Here is a 20,530-nt window from a genome sequence, read left to right on the forward strand (position 1 = left end):
CATGATATTGGTTAATTTGGTGGTGGATTCCAATTTGATTAGTTGAGTTTGATTGCATGTATATTACCTAGAGAGGACCACTTTAAGCCTAAACACATATTTTCTTTGTGTGACATGCACTTACAACAATTGAAACTCTAGAACTTGCTTAGCTTCTTTTCAAAGTCACAATAGCATTTGTGTGCATGGAGATGAAGGATATTTTTTTCATTCTTATTCCCTCATTATTCTCCATTTCTTTCTCCATAATTTCTTGAAACATTTTCATCAAGCATTCTTACCTTTGATCACTTTGCTTTGTCTTCATTCTAATTGGGAGTGTTGGTTGAATTCTTGATGAGTTGAATTGATTAGATGAACAAAGATTAAGTGTGGGGGAGGATTATTTATGCTTGAGGTTAATGGAGGTTTCCTACTGCTTTGGAATGTTTAGAAGTTGGAATTCAGAATTTGGAAATTTCTGAAAATGTAAAAGCAGTAATTCAACTCAGAAGTGTAAAACCAGAACTGTAAATAGTAGAAACTCAAGCCTTAAATCTAGAAATTTTTCCAGTAGCTTGACATGGATATGGAAGTATATTAGTGAGGCTTTGAAGCTGAAGTTGCAGTAACTGAAACGCAATAATAGCAAGTAGCATTTTTGGACTTGGTCCTTTATTGATCAATGAAGAACATAGATATCTTCAGAATTCTTGGTTGTAATGTAATTTCAACTCAATTCATTGAAATTTCAGCTTGGGAATTGATTATAGTTCTAACAAACAAAACAAGGAGTTTGTATCATCCTAATTTGATTGTGCCAATTTTAATCTCAAATTCAACTTGTTGCAAGTGCATGGAGTTTTGATTTGGTACTATAGCCCTTGCAGTCTTATAAGATCTTTACAGAATCTGTAGCAGCAACTGAAATTGGAATCTCCATGATACAAACTAAACTACCTTAACTATCAGATTCTGAACTTGAATCTGGGAATTCTATGTTAAATGCAACTCTTGGTGAAGGTGTAATATCCATGTTACAAACTGAATTATCTTAGAAGCTTGTGCAAAATTCTACAGAAATGAAGAGTTGGAGAAGTTACAGAGATTAAAGGGAAATATATTCAGATAGTGTGGAAACAGTGGAGTATCAAACACTAAGAAACAATTTCAAGAAAAGGAAGGATATGATGAAGATTGGTGATGTGAAGGAACAAATGGGTTGATGCAACAATGTGAATTCTGCACTTATAGAGCTTGACAGAATATTATAGTTTCTGAAATTTCAATGGAACACTTTAATAGGACTAGAATTCTGATACAAGAAGTTGAGTTCTGAAATCTGATTTCAAATGAAGAAATTGCATAGTTAGTTTCAACAATCCAGTACAATAATTCATGTGAAGAATCCAGAGCCATAGAAATTCAAGTGCTGGAATTCTGTTTCTGTGATGATCACAGAAATTGTAGACGTTACTGCTGTTGAAGATCCTTTTGAGTGGAAATGAGAACTTAATCCTTTTCAGCAACAAGAAGCCTGGAAAATGTGTATCATTTACAGTATCAAAACTTGATTTAACACGAATCCTGAATCTAAATCAAGCTGCTGAAGTGGAGTGTATTTCTGTCAGATTATTGATGAAGGCTGTAAATCAAGAGCTGTTAGTGATAGAAGTGGCTGAGAGCTGAGTTTCAAAGCTCAGTCGCAACTGGAGGAAATATATAAGAGATGTGCAAGTTATGCCAATCTTTCAATTTATTTTCTGATCGGGAATAAGGCTTTCTGCTCAAAATTAAAGGTATCAAATTGTGCCGGAATTCAAACTGAAGCTTTCTGCATCATCTGATTTTACAGAGCTCTAATCACTTTAATGCTTAATGAGACTACTGATTGAGCTGAAATTTTCATATTGCAAGCCGGAATTGCTTCAACTCTGGTTGCTGAATTAAGTCAAACTTGTTTGGTTTGTTGAAGTATATCAGTGAGGTTGTGAAACTGAAGTTGCAGAAATGTAATTTATTTACACTAGAACCTGTGGTATCTTAATTCAGTAGTTCCTGCTTATTGAAAAGAAGACACAGAAACAGATGAAAATTAAAGAGAACCTGCAGAATGCATAAGTTGCTGATTTTTGGAATTGGCCAGCTGCATTCAGTGAGTTGAAATGCTTAGAATGAGATTCAAATATGGGATCTTGCTGTGTAGCTTCTGCAATTCATTGAAGCTGAAGCCTTATGTTAATATCTGAATGACACATTTAAATTTGATATACTGAATCAATGCCAAATTTCAGAACTCAGAAACCTCAATTCTAAAACTGAAACTGCTTCAACTAGAATTGCTGAAGCTAAAGTCAATTTATGCTATTTAGTTTTTGTGAATTCATTGGATGTGAAGTCGAGAGAAGACATCTGGAACTACACATCTATACTTGATATTACACATTTTTTCTAGATTCAAACTCTGAATTTAAGTCTGACAATCCAGGATTTCTGATTCATAGTCAAAATTCAGATTCTTCTTTCTGATCTTGATCAGTTGTCAAGATGATTTCGTCCAGAGTTCTTCAAGGTTGAAATTTGTAACATCTGGGAAGCAGAGCTCAGAAATTGATCAAATGTTAGTCATTGCTGGAATTGGTGTAGCTGCTCGATATTGAATGAATGACAGCTCTTGACAATATGACAAATTTCCATTGAGGCTCGATTTTTGCAGAATTCAAAGTCTACAACTTCCTAGCTGTGATTCTAAAATATTTTGTATTCTGGATTTATGGAAATTTGATGTTGAAACCTTGTTTATTGCTGCATCTTATTGCTGCTTAGTTCACCTAAGGTATCTTAAATGCTGCTAACAGAACAGTAGATTTTACTCTGCTTGTTGTAAGTGCATGGATTTTGAATTGGTACTTCATGGAGCTGAAATTTTGATCTTCTGTGACTCACAATTCTTGATGCTAGAATATGTAGTGGCAGGTTACAGAATTTAGAATCTATTTACAGATTACAGCAGAAAACTACAGATTGATAAAGTACAGAAAAAAATGAAATCTATAGAATGAAAAGGAAAGCAGTGACTAGATATATCAGTTTTTGGAAATCTATGATGTATTTCATTGCCTGAGACGGACAATACTTTAAGTGTGGGGGAGGGAATTCTTCTTGGCAAGTTGAAGTTAGATTATTTGAGCTTTCAAGTGATGGAATGAAGTGGAAAAACAGTGAAAGAAAAAGAAATCAAGAGAGTATCAAGTGTGGAGATAGAGTATCAAGATTCTATGTTTGCATTCAAATTGAAGGAGAGGTTTGCTTGGTCTTTTGAATTGATAAAAACAAATGATATTCATCTCTTTACACATCAAAATGATCAACTCATCAAGTATATTCCTCCAATACTCTCATCTTCTCATTTTCTTCATTAATGCCTTTTCTTTTGTTACTACATTCATTTCAATTGCTCTTTTTGCTTCCATTTCAATTTTTCATGATAAAATCCTTTAGATTCATGTATGCTATGTTTATAGTGGTGGAGAATTAGAAAATAAGAAAGCTTATGGTAGTGAAATGTTGTGAGTGACATTGAGTGAGCTCCACTAATATATGTTTTGAGTGTGAGAGCTAGAATAGGTAAACCCTCTATGAGATTGCATCTTTCTTAATTTTTCAATTGGATTGAAACTACCATACCTACTGATTATTGTTTGGATTGTATTCATGATTGTTTGTGATCTTTTAGATGATCTTAGTTAATTACTTCTTATCATCTTCTAGGTATTGCTAGGAAATTTGTGTGGAGATGATTTTTAGTTTTCTTGACTTGAACGGGACGTCCAAGATTAAGTGTGGGGGATTTGATAATCATGATTTTGCTATATTGTTTTAATTCATAATGCATATTTTTCATGATCTTTTCATAGCTTAATATCACATTGTACATCATATTTCATAATTGCATTTGAATTTGGACCTAATTGCAAATTAGCCTATTTTCATGGTATTTGACGCTAATATTTGATTATAATTTTGTAGACATCAAAAGGGTCATGGACCCGATCATATTGGACCACACTTGGGCTCAAATCTAGGGCTGAATGAGACGATCACACCTTGGAGCTATTTGGACCGTTCATCTACAATCAAGCAGATCTGAGCCATCCGTTGAGAATCTAGTCCATCCGACCTAAGGAGGAGCAGATCTCGTCCATTGATGAATATTCAGAAGTTTTGATCCAGATCTGAGTTCATCTATCCGTTGATCAAGCCCCAAGCAATCTGGACCGTCCGATTAGATTTGAAACCGATATAATAGCTTTGAGAAGCTACAGTTAAGCTTGGGCTCGGTCGCGATTTTGCTACAGTGCGTCTTCTTCTCCGCCGCGACGCTGATGCTCCCGTTCTTCATTCCAGATCTGAGTACTAGCATTCTTCATCGGCGGCGATTTCTGAGCTCCGACGATCATCATCCGAGGGCACAAAGCGGCAGCGGGCGTTCCCCATTCCGCGCAGTTGAGTCTCTGACATTTCGCAATCCGAATGCAGGGGCGTTCTTTGATCCGCGATTTCCATCATCACCGGAGCTGGAAGGGCGTTCTCTGAGTCTCCGATCACACTCGCGTTCTCCATTCCATTAGGAAATCAGGGATCGATCTGATCAATCGATTGGAGTTTGTAAATCTTCAGATTCCAACTCTGTTTCTTCGTGCGATGTGGATTCCACTTGGGTGTGAGTTGTATGGGCGTTCTCTGAGGCTATGATCATCCGGTGGATTAGTTGATAGCTCAAGATTCAAAGCCGATTACCAGATGGGCGTTCTCTGCGGTGGTTCTGTAGTGATAGCAGGGTGAAGAAGGTTTGCGACAAGGATTTGGGTTGAGGAATGTTAGGGCTTAATTTTCTTTATCTGCTCTTTTTATTAGTTCTTGAACCTGCTCAGATCTAATGATCTGATTATTTTCTTTGCAATTTAGTTTTGTTTGAATTATCTTTCCTGCAATTTCAATTCTGATCTTTTGTTGCAATTCTGATTTTGTTTAATTCTTGCAATCAAAACCCATATTCAACTACTAACTTAGCTCTGTAATCTATTTCCTATTTTGAATTCCTTATTTCAGTTTAACCCAGCTAATGTTTAGTTACTAACAAGTGTTTAGCTAGTGTTTTGCCTTGATTGTTTAGATACTAGTTTAGTTATACTTTATCAGTGTTGATTTGGTTCTTGATCTTAGTGCATGTGAATTAATTTAGATGTCGAATGTATCACTTGATGTTCTTCATTGTTTACCTATGTATCACTTTGTTGATTGAGGGAAAGAATTGGAGATTTGGTGATTGAATTAATTGTGAAGTTGATTGTGTCTGTGACTTAGATGCTATTTCGGTCTCTAGAAGTGTAGTGAGATCTTGAGTTTAATGTTACTGTGATTTTGAATTGAAAAGATAATAATTGATCTATTGATTCAATGAGGCATTTAAATCCGAATTTAATTGATGAGAAGGAAATGAAGGTAATAATGTCTAGAGGAGATCAACCTTACTTGAATCTGTTCTTGATCATGTTAGAAGAACTTAATTTGGATTGCAAGTTAAATGGAAGTGCTAGTTTGACCTTGTGGATGTGATAACTTAATTTGAAACAATTCTAGAATTAACACAGTTACTAGTTATCCTTGGAGAAAAATACGACTTGGGACTCGTTACTACTACACTTGTCTTAATTTTAATGAGTTTCAATTTTAATTAATTTGGAGCACCTCGTGACATGCTAAAAGGTCGACACCAGGTATATTATGTCTGTAGAAATGGTTCAGATTGTCAGCCATACAGGGGAGATGCTGTCGAAATTTCTTCGGACAGGGACTCCCCGGGGAGTGACAATTTATTTGGTATCAGAGCGAGGTTGGCGATACTTATTTGTATATCGTGTTACGGATTTCGAGATTTATCTGATTCCAATTTATTTGTTATCAGAGCACGGTTTATGAGTCTTATATCCCATTTTTCGGATTTCATGTTTTAGTTTTTTCGATGTGACTTTTCGGGTTTTAGGACCTGGCAGCGGTAGGATATCTCCAAGCTATAGGAGGTATGTTGGTATACTATTATCCTACATTTTTGTTAGTATACACTGTTGACTATAATAGTTATGACATGTATTAGCACTTTGTATTTAGTACCTGTCTGGTTGTTGTAGCACATATTACATGTGATAGGTTAGCCACTGATGATGATCGACCTTAATAGAGATTCAGGATTATAGTCTTTGGTGATTTTTCATATCATACCACCAGTAGTTTTAGCTTCTGTTACTATTAGTTGGTTAGGAGATGGAGGCACATACCAGCCTCTGCTATTATTAGCTGGGTAGTGGATAGTATCTACATATGCATGTTGACTTAGCCAGTAGAATACCATTTTATCTTAGCTAATTTCATCAGTAGATAATTGATTTACTCTTGTTTCATCGGTCAGAAGAAGTCTGATTTACACTTGTTGATTTGGGTAGTCGTGGATTGATATATCTTAGTTGCTTGTGGAGGATTAATGTATTCTTGATTAGTTAGTAGGTGACCGATTTAGTTTTGTTGGTCCGATCAGTAGGGGATTGTCATACTCTAGTTTTAGAGGTTCGAATCTTTGGGTTATTTGTGCTTAGTTGGGTATCTAGAGCACATTTGAGTACATGGCTTGTACGGACGTGGAAAAGATTGAATTAGCCGTATACCATTGTCGGTTTGATCAGTCTATAGAGGATCGATGTATCCTATTCCATGTGGACTTTAATTTTTGACTGTATGTACCTAGTTGGATAACTTAGAAGGTAGCATAGGGAATGTCAGGTTGATTTGGGTTATATATGCCGATTATTCATATCTATGTTATGTGTATATATGTTTGGTGTATATGGGAGGTATCTTGTTGATTATATTTGTTCTGTGTGTACACTTGTGACTATTATGATTTGTTGGAAGTATTACGTTGATTTTACTCTTGGCATATGTGTATATATATGTTAGGTGAATGTTGTTTGAGGTGTATTGTCGATTATACCTACGTTGATTTATGCACACGAGTTCGGTATGTATTGTTGGAGGTATCACACTGATTTATACCTATGTTATGAGTGTGTTGGGTGTGTACTAATTGGAGGATTATGCCAATCATACCTATGTTGTGTGTGCACGTGTGCCAGGTGTATTATTGGTGACATCATGATGATTCTACTTATGTTGAATGCAGGATGTGGAGTGTCTACATTATGTCATTTATTGTATTACCCTGTTAACTAATTCTCCTATTAGTGGGTGACCCACTACAATGTTGATAGAGTTGACGATGGATTTAATTTGCTTACTGGATTGTGATACACTTGGTTGCTCACAGTGATATGTAGTAGAGTGATCTCGTAGAGTCTCTAGTTGGATAGTTAGATGTCTTGGTCACTTATGGGATGTTGTGGTGGAGCGTTGCTCCCACCTATTTTAGATTTTTTGTGGTGGAGCGTTGCTCCCATATGTCTTGGATTATTGTGGTGGAGCGTTGCTCCCACATATTGTGGATTGATTGTGGTAGAGTGTTACTCCCACATATTTTAGATGGTTGTGGTGGAGCGTTGCTCCCACATGTTATGGATTGTTTGTGGTGGAGCGTTGCTCCCACATATTATGGGTTGTTGGTGGAGAAGCGTTGCTCCCATATATTATGGATTGTTTGTGGTGGAGTGTTGCTCCCACATATTATGGATTGCTGTGGTGGAGCATTGCTCCCACGTATTATGGATTATTTGTGGTGGAGCATTGCTCTCGCATATTTTGGATTCTTGTGGTGGAGCGTTGCTCCCGCATATTTGGATTGTGTGTGGTGGAGCGTTGCTCCCACATATTTTGGATTGTTGTATTGGAGCGCTGCTCCACATAGGTTGCCTTGTTTGTGGTAGAGTGTTGCTCCCACATATGTAGTATTTCTTGTGATGGAGCGTTGCGCTCACATTAGATGATCTATTCTTTGGTGATTTGTAGTTAGTGATCAGATTTCAGACTTGTTATTGGGGATCTCTGGTTGAGATGTCTGTTGTACAGACATTATGAGTTTTTGGTAATGCCATTTGGGCTTACCGATGCTCCAGCGGTATTTATGGATTTGATGAATCACATCTTTATGGAGTATCTAGATCAGTTTGTTGTCGTTTTCTCGATGACATATTGATCTATTCGCGTTCCGAGGAGGAACATGCACAGCATCTTCGCATAGTCTTGGAGACTTTTCGACGACATCAGCTATATGCGAAGTTCAGCAAGTGTGCCTTCTGGCTATCTTCAGTCGGTTTACTGGGACACGTGGTCTCTAGCAGAGGTATTTCGTTAGACTCTCAGAAGATCGAGGCTGTCACCAGCTGGGAGCAGCCGAAGTCAGTGCAGGAGATCTGCAGTTTTCTGGGATTGGCCGGATATTTCTGACGTTTTGTCGAGGGTTTCTCCCGCATTGCTATGCCGCTGACACGCCTGGCCAGAAAGGCGTGAAGTTCACTTGGTCAGAAGCCTGTGAGACCAGCTTTCAGAAGCTGAAGCGGAGATTTGTGTCGGCTCCAGTTTTGGTTTTGCCTTCTAGAGAGGATGGATTTGTACTCTACACCGACGCTTCTCCACAGGGTTTGGGCGTTGTTCTGATGCAGCATGGCAGAGTAGTCTCCTATGCTTCTCGGCAGTTGAAGGAGCATGAGAAGAACTATCCAGTATATGATTTGGAGCTGGCGGCCATTATTTTTGCCTTGAAGATTTGGCGGTATCACCTTTATGGTATTACATTTGAGATTCTCACTTATCATAAGAGTCTTAAATACCTTTTTACTCAGAAGGAACTCAATCTCCGACAGAGGAGATGTATGGAATTCCTAAAGGATTATGATTGTACTATTAGCTACCACTCGAGGAAAGCTAATATGGTTGCCGATGCACTTAACTGGAAGTCCAGAGGGACTTTGGCTTGCCACCGAGTTTCAGTCACAGACTTGGTTCAGGGTTTCTCCGAGTTAGGCCTTCAGGAATAGAGACAGACAGAGCAGGGTATTCTGGTTACCATGGTTGCTCAGTCGTCGGTCAGGACGAGGATCCGAGAGGCCCAGGCTGGTGATCAACATTTATAGTTCATTGGCAGCCAGATAGCTTTCGGGTAGCAGACCGAGTTCACACGAGATGAGGAGGGTATTATATACTTCCGAGGCAGATTATGCGTACCTCAGTCTCACCCGGCCTTACAGGTGCTACTTCAGGAGGCTCATCACTCTCGATTTGTGATCCACTCCGGTGGTACCCGTATGTGTCGAGATTTGAGGCGTTCTTATTGGTGGAACGGTATGAAGAAAGACATCGCGGAATTTGTAGCGAGATGTCTTGTCTGTCAACAGGTGAAGGCCGAGCACCAGAGACCTACCGACTTACTTCAACGGATTCCTATTCCTGAGGGGAAATGGGAACATATTACCATGGACTTTGTGGTGGGTTTGCCGAGGACACGACGAGGTCATGACGCGATTTGGGTAATCGTTGATCGATTAACCAAATCCGCGCACTTCTTAGCGATCCGGAAGACTGATTCCCTGGATCGATTGGTAGATCTGTATTGCCGGGAGATCATCAGATTACATGGTGTTCCTTTGACTATTATTTCGGATAGAGACCCCCGGTTCACGTCTCGTTTCTGGCAGAGTCTGCAGCAGGCCTTGGGCACTCAGCTCCGTTTCAGTACAGCTTTCCATCCGCAGACAGATAGACAGTCAGAGCGGACCATTCAGACTCTAGAGGACTTGCTGAGATCATGTGTATTGGATTTTGGAGGCAGTTGGGAGGGACCATTTGCCATTGGTAGAGTTCGCCTACAGCAACAGCTTTCATTCGGCTATCCAGATGGCACCGGTTGAAGCGTTGTATGGTAGGCCTTGTCGGACACCCACCCTCTGGGATGAGGTTGGGGAGGCCCAGATGTTGGGACCTCATAGAGCTCAGCATGAGGCAGAGTTGGGCCGTACTATCAGACGGAGGATGTTAGAGGCGCAGGACCGCCAGAAGAGTTATGCTGATCGGAGACACAGACCCTTGGAGTTATCTACAGGCGACCATGTATTTCTGCGAGTTTCATCCACGAAAGGGGTGAAGAGATTTGGCCTCAGAGGTAAGCTAGCTCCGCGATACATTGGACCCACTACAACAAAATCGCTCATAGACATCAGTGGAACAACAACGATTTTAGGCTAAAACCGATGTCTTTGAGTATTTTACACCGGTTTTTCTTAAAACCGGTGTCTATGAGCGCAGATTTTAGCTCGTAGACATCGGTTTTTTAGGCGATGTCTATGAGCGCCCTTTTTTTCGTTAATAGACACCGATTTTAACATCGGTTTTTAAAATCCGATGTTAATGAACCCAAATAAAATATTTAATTTTCCCCACAAGCCAAAATCTGCACACTGTGAATTCCCTCCAAACCTAAATCTTTATCTCGCCCCTTCCTCTGCGCGACCATCTCTCTCGCGATAACCTAAACCGAGACATCTCTCTCAGCCTAAACCTAAACCTCCGACCATCTCTCTCAACCTCATCTCCCTCTTCCCCCCTTCCTAGATCCTCTCCCGATCAGGATCAAGACACGACGAACTTGCTTCTCCGTCCAGCCACACCGCATCTCCTCCAACTCCTCCATTTGGTTGTGAAGAGGAGGCCTTCTTCACATTCCGATAGTTTTTCCTTCATCCATCTCCGGTCCAACATTCACTGTCATCGTTGGAGTCCTTCTTTACATTCCGAAATTTTTTTTCTTTATCCATTGTCGCTACTGAAGTTCTTCCTCATCTTCAATAGTTTAGCAGGTGGGTTAAGTCAAAATGGGTCGGCGCCACAATTATCAAGGCTATAGATAATACGCTACCTTCGTCCTCGAGCGAAGTGGCAGTGAGCGACGCCTCGCCATCGACGAGACCAACCTCTTCGAAACCCTAGGCGGAATCCAGCCCTTCATCGATCTCTCAACCAATTTCTACAACAGGTGAGCCGATCTACCTACCTCTTCCTCCGCGGCCCTCTCCGTCCGTTGTAGATGCTCGATTGATTATGACCATCTCTGATTTTGTTAACACAGATGGTTGGTAGGGTTTTCGCTGATGAGGAAGAGTGGGGTTCTGATCTATCTTTTCGAATTCGAAGAAGGAGGACGCGATTTGGAACCAGTACGAGTTCTTCGTTCAGAGGATGGGAGGCCCTAATCTGTATTCCCAGAGGAAAGGTGAAGGGAACTTGTTCTTTTGATGTCTGATAGCTTCTTTCTGAAACTTGCACTATTTGTTTCGCCTTTTAAAGTAGCAAAATCATTTAGCATCTGCCAAATTTATCATTTTATATTTGTTTTATATGATCAGAATCTTACACAAATTGATTATTGTGATGATATTCGTATCATTGTAATTTCATATGACCTCTTAAATATTCTATTCTCTTTTGTAATCACCTTGTGTTCAGGATTTGTTCATTGAGCCTTTAGGAGAATGGTGGTTAGGAAGTACAAGAATGGTTGGTGTCCTACTTTGATGCATACTGAGATATTGTTATACCGATCATATCTCTGGTGTTTCGGTTATGTGATTATATCAAAAATAGTCACATAACTGAAACACCTGAGTTCGTGCATTTGAATTTATTATGAATAATTAATTTTAGTTTGTGGATATGCTGCTATATTTAGACCGGTATTATGGAGTTTGATGCAACAAAAGGCATGTTTTATTCATTTGGTAAGGAAATCATAAGAACAATTTAGTATCTGGACTCAGCTGATACAGAAGAAAAAATCTGAAAAATATACAAGAAATTGATACATCCATCTCTCTCTATAGATTCCAGTTCTAAGTTTGCTTCTGTAATGAAGGGAAACCTTTGGCTGAATTGTTGCAACACGGTTTCGTTTGAATCAATCATTATTGCAGGTCATCCAGCTTTGATCGGACGACATGCACCATTCCCTGTTACACACCAAGCTGCTGAGAGGTGGTTGCACCACATGCAACAAGCACTCGATAGCACCATGAGCATCGATCCTAATTCAAAAGTCAAAATGATGAATTTTTTCAGGCACATATCAACTCACACTGTGTCTTCCTTTGCTGATGATATGAATACTATTATTATTTTTATTATTTAGGCTGGCTTTCAGGCACACTGCTTACTTTCTCGTGGGTGGGAATGAGATGACAAGGCAAAGGCAACAAGTTCTCAATGTAAGCATGCAGCAAATGGACCATCAACATCTACTTGAGATTCAACTTGCTCTTTAATTGACACAGTTACTTGATATCATAATTCCCTTTTGTGTTTGGCATGGAGCGCACAGTCTATGTTAACTGCAATGACATAATTCCCTTTTGTGAATTGAAGCCAATCACAGACACTTGCATAGTTGTGTATATGTGGTAAGCTTTCGATCGAATTGGACTTTATTTATGTGTTTTATTAATTTAGATTTTATCATTTTTTGTTCTTTGCTATAGTGAACAAAGTATTTTTTGTTCTAATCTGTCAACAGATGCTTGTGGAGTCTTGAAGGTTCTATTCTTGGTATGCCGAAGCAAAAAAACAAAGTTGGATTATTTTGATCAAGTTCATCAAACTAAAATTCTTGTTATTCTTCTGTGATACTAATAGGTGTTGCATTTTCAAAGCATCTAGTGTAGATCTATGCTTTTAATTTAAATGAAGAATTACGACAACATTTGGAGGTCAGTTAATAGTTATGGTGTTTGGCAACCATATATATGATGATGATGATAGCATCTTGTTCTGCAGATTGATGCTCATATAGGCAGTGTTAATGACATTGCCTTTTCCTATCCCAAGAAGACTCTCTCGATCATCACTTGCGGCAATGACAAGGCAATTAAAGTGAGTAAAACCATGTGGTTGATCAGTCAGAAGATTGTACCAGAAGAATTGTATGTTCTTAACAGGTTCCGTTGCATGATGAATAGGTGTGGGATGCTTTAACTGGACAGAAACAGAATTATATATTTCTAGTGTTTCATTATTTCTATCTGTGAAGTTTTTCTGCTCAACTTCAACTGATGGTAAAATCAAAGCACTTGGTTCCAATGCAGTTTTTCTTCTGGATGTAGTTTACTAGCACTTGGTTCCAATGCAGTGCATAAACTCTGGCAGTGGCCGTGCGATGAACGAAATCCATCGGGCAAGGTCAGAAAGAAACAGTTGTAAGAAATTATCTATTTGCTATAAGCCTAGTGCTGATTGTTTGCTTTGCTTGTTCAGTCAACTGCATCTGTTGCTCCTCAGCTCCGTCAGCCACCAAATGGTATTCTTATGACCAATGAAAGGAGTGATAACAATCCAGAAGAAGCAACTGCTTGTATTGCTTTATCTAAGAATGACTCTTATGCAACGTCTGCATCAGGTGGAAAAGTTTCTCTGTTAAATATGAGGACTTTTAAGGTGCGTAGCCATATTTTATCAACACACACTCAGAAGAATTTTTTTTTTGTATTATTTGTGTGCCTTTACCTTCATTAGATTTGTCTGGCAGGAAAATGAAATAGAGAATGGGGTCGGACTTCTACCACTGAGGACTTCAGAGCCGACCACTGAACTATGCTATGGAACCTAGGGAAAGGATTGAATGTTGGATCTGGACAGGAAGTGAGGCCTACTGCTCCGTGGGGTACCCATTAATGGTTAGGGATAGTATATATATTAGCTAGCTTTTGATGTAAAAAGAATGTTTGGGTATTTTATGGATATTGTTCTAAGAAGATTATTTATATAATTTGTTAATATTTGTGTATTTTATGGATATTATTGAATGAAGAATATTTGTATAATTTGTGAATATTTGTGTATTTTTTTTTGTTATTGTCGGTTTTTCATGGTTTCGGAAATCAAATTTGTGAAAAAATATACATATTACATCGGTTTTCCACCGCTGTAAAACCGGTGTTATTAACTAATATTACATCGGTTTTCCACCGCTGTAAAACCGGTGTCGTTAAGTGATACTACACCAGTTTTAACCCGATGTCTAAAATGACAGACTTTTAACATCGGCTTCATAGACATCGGTCGAAAATGAAATAGACACCGGTGGAAAACCGATGTCTATGAAGGTTTTTGTTGTAGTGACCTTTCATGATCTTGGAGAGGTAGCTTACCGTCTGACACTACCACCGTCCCTGGCAGGTGTTCACGACGTATTTCACGTATCTATGCTGAGAAGATATGTACCCGACCCGACACGTGATGACAGATATCTCAGTTTCCGTTCAGCCTGACGTCACTTATAAGGAGGTTCCGGTACGGATTCTGGACCGGAAAGAGCGTCAATTGCGGAACAAGACTATCCGGCTGGTTAAAGTCGGATGACAGCATCATTCGGATGAGGAGGCTACCTGGGAGCTCAAGGATACTATCCGAGCTCGATACCCCCATCTTTTCACTTGAGGTGTGTGAGTTAAATTTTGTTCAGCATTTATACTTTCTATTTGTTGTTAGTACTTGCTGATGGTAGACAACGAAATTTGGGGACCAAATTTTTATTAGTGGGGGAGAATGTAAAATATCAAAAATGGGCATAACACCTTAAGGGAATTTTCTGAAATTTTTGGAAAATTTTCGGAGCTCGTATGCACGAGTTTACGGGGATAAAACTGAGCCCCGGGGGAAGCCTGTTTAGGTACCCCATTTAAGCGAGGAAAAAGTTTATTTCCTATTTCTTTTTCTTTTTCTTTTTCTCTCGTTACTGTACCGTGCCCCTAATCTCCGCGCGCCCGAGCCGACGCCGATTTTCTTCTTCTCCCTCGATCATCTGCCCTAACCGCTCGGCGACGGTTGCTTCTTCCTCCGGTACAAAAGCCATGGCTGAGGGATGTGCATCTCCTCCCCTGTCGGTGCTCTCGGTTTCCCTCTCCTCAGCCGAGCGATCCTCATCCCTAGCGCCGGCCTCTCCTTCTTCTCTTTCCTGAGCCGCACCAGGCGCCGCCACCACCTGAGGCCGAACGGAGCGGCGCCGATCCACCGCTGGCGCACCTGTGCCCTAGCCGCCAACCCACTGTCGCCCTCCTATTGCATCACTCGGCCGCCGCCGCCGCCACACGGAGAAGCTACGACACCTTACAGTCGACCTTCACCTGTGCCCTAGCCTCCAGCCGCGTGCCCTAGGTGTCACCCTCTACTGATTTTCTGCCCTAGCACTGACTGCCTCCACGTTGTGACCTAGTTCTCCACCGCCGCAGCCACCTAGCCTTACTGTGCGCCTCTCCTCTGCCTCTGCCGGTTTCCGATCATTTCCCCTGGTTGATAGCGTGAGCACGAGGTCGCCTAGCAGTGATCTTGGAGGTAAGGGAAGCTAGATTGATTAGCTGGATTGTAGTGGTGAAAAGATTTCTTGGTTGACTTCTTGATCTCTTTGATCTGGACAGTGAAACGCAAGGTACTTCTTGGTTTCCAGCGGTTACCTTACTCCAACCAGCAGCTTCCATTGTTCCAGCAACTAGAACAAGGCTGTGATTTGAGGTAAGGCATAAGGATTTGATATATATGTTGAATTAGGGCTAAATTGGGTAAGAAGCTATGATTGATTTTGCTTATTGCAAGTCCTAATTCGATTGGATTAGTTAGAATCGATTAAGGAGTTAGATGATCCAATTAGGGTTTATAATTGGATCTGTATTTATGTTAGCTTCTCGAGGATTTGATTTAGCTAATTTATTTATATGTAATTAGCTAAATCTGGATACCTTGTATTACAGGACTCTGATTCGAGACGAGCATTTCGACGTTGGATTTGACTGGATTGGATCTGCTATTTGAGGTGGGTACCTTGACTTATCTTTGATAATGTCGTGTTGATATGTTTAGTAGGTTATAACCTTTAGTAATGATTATGTTCGTCTTTGCTTCGGTTGGTCACTACCCGATACCTGTTATATGCTTGTTTTGTTTACTTATTATGCACTTCATGTTAGTACCTACCTGATTATACATGCTTATAGGGGTAGTGACACAACCCTAAACTCTAGTGCTTAGCCTGGAGGTCTAGAGTTCGAATCCTAGGGAAGGTAAAAATCCATTGGCCAGGGGTGGGAAGTCTTAGTAAGTAACGACACGGCCGAGGGTCGTCGGTATTGTAACGACCCGGCCCCTCGACCCCTTGGACGACCCAATTGGCGGCCCCCTGGCGGTCCCTTGGGCGGTCCAACTGGCGACCCCTTATGTCGTCGACCGATGACCCTCGGCCGTGCCGTTACTCACTAGGACTTCCCACCCCTGGCCAGTGGATTTTTGTCTTCCCCAAGATTCGAACTGTAGACCTCCAGGCTAAGTACTAGAGTTTATGGATTTTTGCCTTCCCTGCTCACTTGGCTACTAGGATTCATAAACTTTAGTACTTAGCCTGGAGGTCTAGAGTTCGAATCTTGGGGAAGGCAAAAATCTACTGGCCAGGGGTGGGAAGTCCTAGTGAGTAACGACACGGCCGAGGGTCGTCGGTCGATGACATAAGGGGTTGCCAGTTGGGCCGCCCAAGGGACCGCCAATGGGCCGCCAAATGGGCCGCCCAAGGGGCCGAGGGGCCGAGGGGCCGGGTCGTTACAATGTTTATGAATCCTGGTAGCCAAGTGAGTGCCGCTCACTTGGCTACCCAAATCAACAAGTGTAAATCAGACTTCTACTGACCGATCTAATAAGAGTAAATTAATTATCTACTGATGAAATTAACTAAGATAAAATGATATTCTACTAGCTAAGTCAACATGAATATGTAAGTACTATCCATGACCCAGCTAATAATAGCAGAGGCTGGTATGTGCCTCAATATCCTAACCAACTAGTAGTAACAGAAGTCAAAACTACTGGTGGTATGATATGAAAAATCACTAGAGACTGTAATCCTTGATCTCTATTAGGGTCGATCATCATTAGTGGCTAACCTATCACATGTAATATGAGCTACAACAACCAGACATTCACTAAATAAAAAGTGTTAATACATGTCATAACTATCATAGTCAACAATGCATACACTAACAGAAGTATATGACAACAATATACCACCATACCTCCTATAGCTTGGAGATGTCTTGCTGTTGCCTGTTCCCAAAACTCGAAAAAGTCACATCGAGAAAACTAAAACACGAAATCCGAAATACGGGATATAAGACTCGTAAACTTAGCTCTGATACCAAATAAATTGGTATCAGATAAATCTCAAAATCCGTAACATGATATACAAACAAGTATCGCCAACCTGGCTCTGATACCAAATAAATTGTCACGCCCCGGGGGAGTCCATGTCCGAAGAAATTTCGACAGCATCTCCCCTGTACGGCTGACAATCTGAATCATTTCTATAGACATAATATACCTCAGCCACAAGCGGCTAGAATATACACACAACCACGCAGTTTATATGCAGCCTACTCGGCTGATACAATAAAAACACAACCACAGCGGAAATACAAAGGACAACACATACAAACTAAAAATGAAGACTGCTAGCCGGCTAGGCTTACACCACATAACAAAACAACACTCAAGAAACAAAATCAGAGCACAAAGCTAAATACACTGATACATAAAACAAATAAAACATAAATAGAAATGGTAAATATTCTGATGTGACGTGGGAACCGGCAGGCAGGATACTCCAAGCGACTCCATAAGCAACCTGGTACCTGAAAAAGATAGTGTCCACGGGGGGTGAGTTCAACAACTCAGCAGATACCTAGTTGACATGTATAGTAAACTATAACAAATAGTAATAACTATGGAGTACAGTCTCCTGGACAAAAGCTAGAAGATGCACAATAGAAAAGACTAAAGAGAACTATACTCACCAGGGTCTCCTATCAGAATAGTCAGGTCGTCAGACCGAGAGTATCATAAATCTTGTATGCATGTCAAACATATGCATCCATCCAAATGCAGCATATAAGTGCAGCAAACACAATCAGTAAATGCATAAATGCGTATGATGCCAATGTCATGGTCACCCCTGATGCCAGTCAGCCATCTCACACACGATGGTGAGACCGAGTGGGTAGGGCTGTGATAACCGTGCACTCTGTCGTCACTGCTCCTGATGACTGACCGAGTGGACAGGATGCTATCGAAGTACACCTATCCTCCTACCCCAAATCATAAGTGGGGGAGCACAATGCTCTCATCTCCCGCTACACGATGACTGGGAGGAATCTCTGCTGGCTACCACGTTGCGTCGCACTACCCATGAGCGGACCAACAGAGCCTAACAAAGTCCAACCGTCTGCCGGCTACCACACTGCTACACTAAACCAGCGGAGCCTAACAGAGCAGAACTATCTACCGACTACCACGCTGAGTCACCGGACCAACGGAGCCTAACAGCAGAACTGTCACACACCTGCCTGACATACCACTAACCCATGAGTGGTGGTGTGTGCAAATCCATGTAACTGGCGATATGCTCGACAATAATGGAGCAGACTATCGCACAACATGCAATCATGAGAGATGATGCATGACACTAAGTATGGCAAAAATCCTGAACAACATAGCAATATCTATATATATATAAAATGTGTACCATAGGATAATAAACCCAATCAAAGGTACACAGATCCGATCAGGTATAAAAACCTAGATCCTGAACATAATAAACACATGGTTGTGCCACTACCCCTATAAGTATGTATAATTAGGTAGGTACTAACATGAAGTGCATAATAAGTAAACAAAACAAGCATATAACAGGTATCGGGTAGTGACCAACCGAAGCAAAGATGAACATAATCATTACTAAAGGCTATAACCTACTAAACATATCAACACGACATTATTAAAGATAAGTCAAGGTACCCGCCTCAAATAGCAGATCTAATCCAACATCGAGATGCTCGTCCGAGGGTCGTCGGATGACGACAAAAGGGGTCGCCAGTTGGGCTGCCATTGTGGCCGCCCAACGGACCATCAGGGGCCGCCAGTTGGGCCGCTAGTGTGGCCGCCCAAGGGGCCGAGGGGCCGTGACGTTACAATAAAAAGGCACCTTTTTATTATAACAACCCGACCCCTTGGCCCCTTGGGCGGCTCAACTGGCGACCCCTTGGCGGTCCCTTGGGTGGCCCAACTAGCGACCCATTTGGCGACCTCTTATGTCGTCGACCGACGACCCTTGGTCGTGCCGTTACGCACTAGGTCTTCCCACCCCTGGCCAGTGGATTTTTGCCTTCCCCTGGATTTGAACTCTAGACCTCCAGGCTAAGTACTAGAGTTTATGAATCCTGGTAGCCAAGTGAGCGCCACTCACTTGGCTACCAGGATTCATAAACTCTAGCACTTAACCTGGAGGTCTAGAGTTCGGAACCTGGGAAAGGTAAAAATCCACTGGCTAGGGGTGGAAAGACCTACTGAGTAACGGTACGGCTGAGGGTCGTCGGTCGACGACATAAGGGGTCGCTAGTTGGGCCGCCCAAGGGACCGCCAAGGGGCCGCTAAATGGGCCGCCAGTTGGGCCGCCCAAGGGGCCGGGTCGTTACAGACGTTCACCTGGATCTGACTGGTATCTACTCGTCATGCTCAAAGCATACGAGACATCAGGATGAGTACATAGCATGACGTACATGATAGATCCTATGACTGAAGCATAAGGGATCTTATCCATGCGGTCTCTCTCCTCTCTAGAAGAGGGACTTTGAGTGTTCGAAAGACTCACACCATGTGACATCGGCAGAAACCCTTTCTTGGAATTCTGCATGGCAAACCGTAGTAATACCTTGTCAATGTATGTACTCTGACTTAGGCCAAGCAATCTCTTAGATCTATCTCTATAGATCTTTATGCCTAGAATGCAGGCTACTTCACCTAAGTCCTTCATTGAGAAACAATTCCCCAGCCAAGTCTTGACAGACTACAGCAAAGGAATGTCATTCCCAATGAGTAGTATGTCATCCACATATAATACAATGAAGACAACTGTGTTCTCAACAACCTTCTTGTAGACACAGGGTTTATCTTCATTCTTGATGAAACCAAACTGTTTGATCGCATCATCGAATCGAAGATTCCAGCTCCGAGAACCTTGCTTTAGTCCATAAATGGACTTATGCAGCTTGCATACTCTGCCAGTATGCTGTGGATCTACAATACCCTCAGGTTGTGTCATGTACACATCCTCGAGCAAGTTTTCATTCAGAAACATGGTTTTGACATCCATCTGCCAGATCTCATAATCATGGTATGCTGCTTTAGCAAGCATGAACCGAATGGATTTAAACATCGCTACTGGAGAAAAGGTTTCATCATAGTCAATACCATTAATTTGCTTGAAACCTTTAGCTACCAAACGACCTTTATAAATAAGTCCATCCATGTCAGTCTTTCTTTTAAAGACCCACTTACACCCAATGAGTTTGACCCCTTCAGGTGGATCAACCAAAGTCTATACTTGGTTGGTGTACATGAATTCCATTTCGGATCTCATGGTCTCTAGCCATTTCTCAGAATCTGGTCTCATCACAGCTTCCTGATAGGAGGT

The 20,530-nt window shown here is 41.2% G+C and overlaps 1 pseudogene; it reads left to right on the forward strand.

Moving 5' to 3' along the window:
* Positions 1-4,782: 4,782 nt before the first annotated feature.
* On the forward strand, positions 4,783-12,277 carry LOC122039712 (annotated as a pseudogene).
* Positions 12,278-20,530: the final 8,253 nt, after the last annotated feature.

The sequence above is a fragment of the Zingiber officinale genome, chromosome 1B (assembly GCF_018446385.1).
Source record: "Zingiber officinale cultivar Zhangliang chromosome 1B, Zo_v1.1, whole genome shotgun sequence".
In the NCBI taxonomy this organism is placed as follows: Eukaryota; Viridiplantae; Streptophyta; class Magnoliopsida; order Zingiberales; family Zingiberaceae; genus Zingiber; species Zingiber officinale.